The following is a 9,335-nucleotide window of genomic DNA, read 5'->3' on the forward strand; positions in this document are numbered from 1 at the left end:
AGCATGTCCGTTGCAGTAGTGACACTCAATTCGTCCTCTGGAGGAACCACCATCGTAACTCGACGGTCTTCGATAACGAGGGCTGGAAAATAGTATCTCTAATGCGGTGTGGCATTCAAGATCGCGCATAATCGGCCAACGACATCGGCCCTTCATTGAAACACATCTACCACGCCTTGGCCCTTGCAAAGGACATGCAGTGTGTTCTTCGTACATTTGTGCCATTCTTTCATGAATTTCCGTTCCCCACACCCTTCCTCCGCAAGGAAACTCAATACATTCGTTTTCTCTTCCTTCGAAATCTCCATTTCTCTATTTTCAGCACGACTGAGTGGAGTGGACGGCTGACGCGTACACGTGTTCGCTCTGTCGCCACATGGGTGTGCGCCCACGTCCCCCTAGCGGCAAGTTTGGGGCCTCATCGTTTACATAGAGACCACACCTTGTGCAGGCAGTGGCATTATGATCCCTTCAGCAGTTTTCATTTTACAGCCGCTAACTCTTTTCTTTTTCAGTGACACTAACATGTGGAAGTACTGACAGCAGTAACTGGCTTAGCAAGAAGGCGTGGCTTCCTATTAGGCGGTGAGAGCTGAAAACATTCCCCAAAATATTGACTGCATTATGAATGACTTTAAGCAGCGTCTAACACTCAGTTGGATAGATCCTTCATGCCCTTCACCGAACAGTACAACACACAGAGGAATTCCACACCAATTTTCATTATGAGTATTACTTGATTGCGAGCAGAGAGTCTGCTGACCACAGATATTCGGTAATGCCCATACCGAATGACAGACTGTCCAAGGAAAATCTCCTGATAAATTTTCACATAACCATTAGTTCAAATGGCTCTGAGCACTATGGGACTTAACTTCTAAGGTGATCAGTCCCCTAGAACTACTTAAACCTAACTAACCTAAGGACATCACACACATCCATGCCCGAGGCAGGATTCGAACCTGCGACCGTAGCAGCAGCGCGGTTCCAGACTGTAGCGCCTAGAACCGCACGGCCACCACGGCCGGCTAACCATTAGTATTACGAAAAGGGGGGTCCAGTTTAGGGAAGAACACTGATACCATAGGAGATACTCGAACTCCTGAAAGGTCCACATAATGCTTAAGCGTAATTCTTAATCACACGCGCTGGCTATTGGCTGAATACAGTGTGAAAGGTGACTAAGTGAATAATATGAATCACTTTCAGTCGTAGCTGCTCCACGTAACACGATTGGAAATCCATCTGGATCTCGTGAAGGCGTCAGTGGGGGTGATAAGTGATTTGCAGGCGTCTATCAGGTCAGTGACTTTCAGAGTATGCAGCTAGTGTCGGTCTATAAATGCAGTAAGAAGTTATTTAAGAAGATAATTCAGTCGCATCTCATTAGCTCTGCGGTTTTCTGAGACAATACTGAGCAGTGCTAGGCGCTCCCATGCACAGAGTACTATTTTCTGCTCACCGTTAATACACAGAAGAATGTAAAACTTGGCAGAAGCAGTCCTTGTATAAGATTTGCTTTCGGGGAAATGCAGGCACACACAAGGTAATATTGACCCTATGACTTATCTTCAAATACGGGTAAGAGAAAGAAAAGCTACGTTTATAGCATTTGGATATTTAGAAAGCCTTTTCAGAATACTGACAAAATTACACTATTTGAAATCCTAGAAATAATATAGATAAAATACAGGAAGCGGAAGCTTATATACAAGTTATACAGAAACAAGACTGCAATTGAAAGAATCGAAGGACATGAAACGGAAGCAGTGGTTGACGAGGGAGTGAGACAGGATTGTGGCCTCTCCATGGCGTTATATAATCTGGTACATTGGACACCCAATAAAGGAAAAGAATGGCAGTTTTGGAAGGGGAATTAAGGTTCAACAAGAGGAAATAAAAACTTTGAGATTTGTCGTTGACACTGTAATTCCGACACAGGCAGCGAAGATCTGAGAAGAGCGGTTGAGTAGAATGCATAGTGTCTTGAAGAGAAGCTATAAGATGAACACAAAAAAACTATAAGAAGGGCAATGGAATGTAGCCGAATTAAATCAGGCCATGTTGAAGAAATCGTGTTAGGAAATAGGGCACGAAAATTAGTAGATGCGTTTTGCTGTTTAGGCAGCAAAGTAGCTGATAATGGCCGAAGCAGAGAGACCATTACATGCAGACTGGTTTTAGCAAGAAATGCATAGAAGACAAAACTTGTTGACATATAACACAAATTTAAATGTTAGGAGCTCTTTCCTGGAATTCTTTGTCTGCTGCCTCTGAGCACTATGGGCCTTAACTTCTGAGGTCATCAGTCCCCTGCAACTTAGAACTACTTAAACCTAACTAACCTAAGGACATCACACACATCCAAGCCCAAGGCAGGATTCGAACCTGCTACCGTAGCGGTCGCGCGGTTCCAGACTGTAGCATCTAGAACCGCTCGGCCACCCCGGCCGGCCCTTTGTCTGCAGTGTGGTCTTGTACAAGAGTGAAACATGGGCGACATGCACTTCTGACAAGAAGAGAACGGAAGCTTTCCGAATGTAGTTCCACAGAAGAATGCTGGAGACTACATGGGTGGGTCGAACGACTAATGAGTTAGCACTGAATCGAACTGGGGAAAAATATGGGACAACTTGGCTAAAAGAAGGACTCGATTGAAACGACACATTATGAGGCTTGAAGGAATATTCTGTTTGATAATGGAGTAAAGTGCGGAGGATCAAAACTGTAAAGGGAGACAAAGAGATGAACGCAGTAGATTCAAGTGGATGCAGACTGCAGCAATTATTTGCAGATAAAAGATGCAAAGGACAGAGTAGCATAGAGAGCTGCACCAAACCAGTCTTCGGGCAGGAGGCCATAACAGCAACAATTAAACGATGACGTAATAACCAGACATAAAGCCTTTTATCAGTTTGCGTATTAGTTTGTGCAGCGGTGCTTCTTTTATTTGAAGTTACTAAAACGCGCTTTTCCAGAGGAAATTTATGTGTCGCTGTAGAGACAGCTTTGGTCTACAGATAGCTCTATGGTAAACCGTTGTTCAGAAAAGACGTATATCCAATCTTGCGTCCCGGCCAAGGTCTTTCTTTTATAATCTGTAAACTAATCACGAACCCATTGTAGGGTGGAATTTGTGTTATCTCTGCGAATGTATACTCAAAGTAAAATTAATAATTAGTACTCTAATCTTTGACTTCTCATCTAGTTACTAACTATAGTATTTATGATGTAGCGGATTATCGTACAAGTGCAAATCTATAAAATGTAATGGAGGCATTTGCAAGTTTTTAACGGGTTTCCGTTATGAATATTCATCACACACTGCTGTCTGCAGTCAACAAACGTCGAAAAGTTGTGTAACTGCTTGTGTGAAGACTAAGCCACGTTAAAAAGCTTTGAATGTGGTCTTCTAGAAACTGTAGCGATAAAATGAAATAGTAACAAATGGTACGTGGAACCCTTACGAAACAGAAAGACTGAACAATTCACTTGCTGTTTCGAATCACACAGAATTGTCACTAATAAATTACTACAGTCTTAAATTTATGATGTCATGTTTTGTTATGGATATTTGGTGGCGTTTTATATTATTGCGCTTCTTTGAAACTAGTTTTTTCTTCTGCCGAAAGAACACCTCGCCAGTAAGACTGAATCATGAAACACGAGCTTTCCCTTTTCAGTCACTAGACCCCGAAGCTAGCAAAACAATCTGTGGTTCGATTTCCAATAAGCCTTTTCCAAAATGTATGTGAGACTGTTTAAAAATACAGTCTTAGGAAGTCACAATCGAAAACTGGATGCAATGCAAGTGTAAATTTTTACTTGTTTCTTCGATGGGTCATCGTCACTAATGAGAATATTCGTGGATGATACTGTTGCATGAAAAGTCGCATCGATAGAAAACAGTAGCAAAATGTAGGAAGACCTACAAAGGATTGACGCTTGTGCAGGGATCGGTAACTGACCATCAGTATGAACACATATAACGAATTGGGCATCAATAGACAGAAACACCACTACACCATTCGGCACGAATGCGACGACAGCATGCGCTACCTAATATGTTAACAAACGTCGTTCACAGAAATGGGTTTCTTCCGTGATCCGTGCCTCAGGTGCTACAGGTGATAGCAAGGTAGGGTGTTTTGGATAGTCATCGGGCGAGGGACCATTTGTATACCCAACAGAAGGATTGTCTTAGTGTAACTATCCTACAGTGCAAGATAGTATAAATATTAAACAATTCCTCGAACTTGGGCACATTGAGCAAATCGGTTGGTTTCTTTGGTATTTGATGTGGTTTATGGTTGGCCATAAGGGACTTACGGAGGTACCATTAGTTCATGGGCGATACCTTAGAACCCTAAGGTTTTTTAATATCTTTTCGTAACAAAACCGAGCCTGCTATGAGCAGTAATAGGTTGAAATTTTTATGATATTTTACTAAGACACCGATCTCGAACAGACTTTCTTGATATCTTCATCCGTTTCCGAGATACAGAGGCTCAAAATTTGCCCTACTTCTACATGTAAAAGACGCATGTGAAATCCGATATGAAGCAAAATCTAAATAATAAATAACTGCAGCAAATTGCTCAAATTTTAGTTCATGTTTAGTTCAATATTAGTTCATGGGAAATTCCTTAGAAAACAGCAAAAAAGTTCTTTTCTATCATTTTTTCGTACTAAACGCGATCCGCGGATATCAAGATAGTTATTCCCTACAAATAGCTGAAATTTTTACAATATATTCCTAAGATTCCGATCTCGAACAATGTTCAGAATCTTCTTGATATCTTTATCCTTTTCCGAGATACAGAGGTGGAAAGTTACTTTAGACATAGACGCAAAATACACACGAAAATTCTGTTGTGAGGCGAAATCTAAAGGAAAAAATCTTTATCCGTTATCGAGGAACACCACTAAAACAGCGGTTTTTGGGTATCAAAACCGAGCGGCAGATTTCAAGACAGGTACTGACAGCAGAAGGGTTTAATTTTTGTAATGTGTTCCTAAGATGCCAATCTCGAAAAACCTTCAAAATTTTCTTAATGTCTTTATCCGTTTCTGAGATACGGAGTTTTAAAATTGCCCTACTTGTACACGTAAAATGAGCCTGTAAATTCGAGAGAGAGAATTTGAATACTTTATAATGTAACATAGCACGGAGAGACATGCTGTGAAGCGTCTCCGTTATTATCAGGAGAGTTGTGGGGACCCCATTTTGTAGTTCTAAAGCACATTCAAAAATTTTATCTGATGTGTAAAACTGTTTTGCGTTTTGCGTTGCATCAGTTTCACAAAAGTAAACTATCAAAATTTTACTGACCCATGAAGTTCTTAATATATGAGTGACATGCTCTGTTGTGCCAGCGAAAAGAAAGAAACCAACGGAGAAATGCTCCTATCTGCGCACAAAAAGGCGGATATGTTCCCGTTAAGCGACTCTGGCTGAAAAGTGGAGTACCAGTTACTTCATTCTACCTTCCTCAGCTCCTTTAAAATTTTTCCCAAAAATTGCGGTACGCGAACGTATTCAAACTTTTTTGTGATAAGAGAGAATGAGACAGTAGTGGCGGCGGGAAAGAGGCGGAAAAGCAATAAATACTAGACGGCTGTTAATAGTGGTTCTGGCATTGGAAGATCGAAGGAGACAATGGCAGTGAGAGAGAAAGAGAGGACACAGTGTGAGAGGAACATAGTTGGCAATGACAGAACAGTGCTAGGAATACAGTGAAGAAGACATTGCCATTACGAGAGCAATGCAGAGGTGGAGAAAGTGTGAGTGAATGAGAGCCAGTGGTAATGAGAGACAGATTGTATGGTAATGACAACGTGGAAGAGAGACTTAGTGACATTGAGTAGAGACAGAAGCAGTAGCAAGAAAGAGTGAGATAGCAGCATTGAGAGAGAACAAGAGGGAGACAGTGAAAGTGGATGGATACAGTAGCAGTAGGACAGAATGAAGCAGACTTGGCTGTGACTCAGGAGACGGTGACAGAGAGACACAAAGAGATAATGACAATGAGTTGGACTGAAGGTGTGAATGAGAATGGACATATGCGAGTGGATGGGCATGAGTGACTTACAGTGGATGGGCATGAGTGGAATAGTTGGTGTAAGCGAATAACAATTAGGGGAGCTTATGGGAGTGAGAAGCGATTTGCATATTAAAAAGAAGCGTGAATATGTTCACGTGCTAAAATTTTTGGGAATATTTTTAAAGGTGCGAGGAAGGCAGACTGAGGCAGCAGTACCCCACTTTTCAGTCAGTGTCTTTTAAACAGGAGTATATTCGCCTTTTTTGTGTTCCGACAGTAGCATTTTTTCGCTCGTTATTCTATGATTATTATTCAGGGATCAATTTACGTTGACTCGACTACGTTCCTCGTCGTTATTGAGTGTAGCAGATTCTATTCGGGGTCGGCTATCTTCTCGTGTCCCAAATATGGCTACGGTCGCAGGTTCGAATCCTGCCTCGGGCATGGATGTGTGTGATGTCCTTAGGTTAGTTACGTTTAAGTAGTTCTAAGTTCTAGGGGACTGATGACCATAGATGTTAAGTCCCATAGTGCTCAGAGCCATTTGAACCATTTGAACCCAAATATGGCGCGTTAGCGTGCACGGTTATCCGGCCAGGTCGTACGTGGTTCAGCAGAAGTCAGTAGAACCGGGAATGTTCGCTGAAAGTACGTACACATCTCGACAACGAGGTAGGTTCATATTCAATGGCATCGTGTATTGAAGTGTAGCTCACGTGGCTGGATCTTTATTTTCCTATATTTCTTTCCAAGGTTCACTCTTCCTATTGATGCTGCCTTCTCGGCTAAGTAATACGAGGTCCATTCAAGTTCTAAGGCCTCCGATTTTTTTTTCTAATTAACTACTCAGCCAAAATCGATGAAACTGGCGTTACTTGTCGACGTAATCGCCCTGCAGACGTACACATTTTTCACAACGCTGACGCCATGATTCCATGGCAGCGGCGAAGGCTTCTTTAGGAGTCTGTTTTGACCACTGGAAGATCGCTGAGGCAATAGCAGCACGGCTGGTGAATGTGCGGCCACGGAGAGTGTCTTTCATTGTTGGAAAAAGCCAAAAGTCACTAGGAGCCAGGTCAGGTGAGTAGGGAGCATGAGGAATCACTTCAAAGTTGTTATCACGAAGAAACTGTTGCGTAACGTTAGCTCGATGTGCGGGTGCGTTGTCTCGGTGAAACAGCACACGCGCAGCCCTTCCCGGACGTTTTTGTTGCAGTGCAGGAAGGAATTTGTTCTTCAAAACATTTTCGTACGATGCACCTGTTACCGTAGTGGCCTTTGGAACGCAATGGGTAAGGATTACGCCCTCGCTGTCCCAGAGCTTGGACACCATCATTTTTTCAGCACTGGCGGTTACCCGAAATTTTTTTGGTGGCGGTGAATCTGTGTGCTTCCATTGAGATGACTGGCGCTTTGTTTCTGGATTGAAAAATGGAATCCACGTCTCATCCATTGTCACAACCGACGAAAAGAAAGTCGCATTCGTGCTGTCGTTGCGCGTCAACATTGCTTCGCAATATGCCACACGGGCAGCCGTGTCGTCGTCTGTCAGCATTCGTGGCATCCACCTGGATGACACTTTTCGCATTTTCAGGTCGTCATGCAGGATTGTGTGCACAGAACCCACAGAAATGCCAACTCTGGAGGCGATCTGTTCAACAGTCATTCGGCGATCCCTCAAAACAATTCTCTCCACTTGCTCGATCGTGTCGTCAGACCGGCTTGTGCAAGCCCGAGGTTGTTTCGGTTTGTTGTCACACGATGTTCTGCCTTCATTAAACTGTCGCACCCACGAACGCACTTTCGACACATCCATAACTCCATCACCACATGTCTCCTTCAACTGTCGATGAATTTCAGTTGGTTTCACACCACGTAAATTCAGAAAACGAATGATTGCACGCTATTCAAGTAAGGAAAACGTCGCTATTTCAAGTATTTAAAACAGTTCTCATTCTCGCCGCTGGCGGTAAAATTCCATCTGCCGTACGGTGCTGCCATCTCTGGGACGTTTTGACAATGAACACGGCCTCATTTTAAACAATGTGCATGTTTCTATCTCTTTCCAGTCCGGAGAAAAAAAATCGGAGGCCTTCGAACTTGAATGCACCTCGTACAAATGCAGCGTTATTGATACACACATTACTGTTTTGACATAAATTCGGACATGTACTCCAAAATGTGAGTTACATGAACAACTAATTTTTTATTTCTTTAAAATCTTTCGAACATCCAAGATAACGATTACAATACCGAACTGACGAGCTGACTGTAATACTATCTGCGTAGACCGAAAATTCCCAAAATGTTTCGAGCAAAACGCCGCAGACGCTTTACTTGTAACTGTGATCGCCTAAATACCTAGAAGTTATAATATGTGAAACTACTACAACAGTCGCTTACAAATAAAGGCAAGGTTGTCTCATTACGATATTCGTTTATGAGAAACTGGTGACGCGGTGACGGCGAAGTTGGATTACTAAACAGTCTATGGCGAATTTTATAAAGACTGTGTGGATCATGGCGAGGACTGTGTAGTCATAATCACCCTTTCTATCCACCGAAAATGCCAGTAGCTAGTATGCCTGTTGGTTACCCTCAACATTCAGAAAATATATTTTCGCAAGAGACTGTTGGATGGTATGACCCGGCCCATCCATTTCCGCACTTATCTCCTTAGGACCGCAGTGAGAACATAACGGAAACTAAATCATAGTTAACGTATATACAAGTGTTTCCTATTCCCTCTAGCATTCTGTCGAATGTTGCTGGTTTTCACTTCGTGTAAGGAACAGTTTTGTCCCAGAAAGTTGCATTTATTACAGATTTTATCACATATCAAAGGATCGTTTCTTTTTCTTTCCTTGGTCTAGAAAGAATGTCGCAGAGACCTCCGAACAAGTACCAGGGCGTTTGGAACTGTTTGTTGTATGATATTCTTTGGTATTCAAGTTGATAATAATGTCGACTGTTACGTGATACTGTCTGTCAATTTCTTATTACATCAAATGTGGTCACTTATGAACTGTCTTGTTTTCAACATTCAGATTGAAACGTCACTTAAATTACTGTAATAGTTTCGCGATGTCTGATGTGCCAGCTTTTGGAAATGGTTACCACATACAAGAGATGTTAGCTGTTTTACGTCAGAAGCAGCAGACTGCACACACGATTAAAACGTAAATTGTACACAGACTTTTTTAGACTACAGTCGTGGAAGATAATTTAGTTAGACAGTGATCGTATATTAAACGGAAGAGGGAAGAGACGTCCTCATATTAGATACACAAT

This window comes from Schistocerca americana, chromosome 3, assembly GCF_021461395.2.
Source record: "Schistocerca americana isolate TAMUIC-IGC-003095 chromosome 3, iqSchAmer2.1, whole genome shotgun sequence".
Taxonomy (NCBI): Eukaryota; Metazoa; Arthropoda; class Insecta; order Orthoptera; family Acrididae; genus Schistocerca; species Schistocerca americana.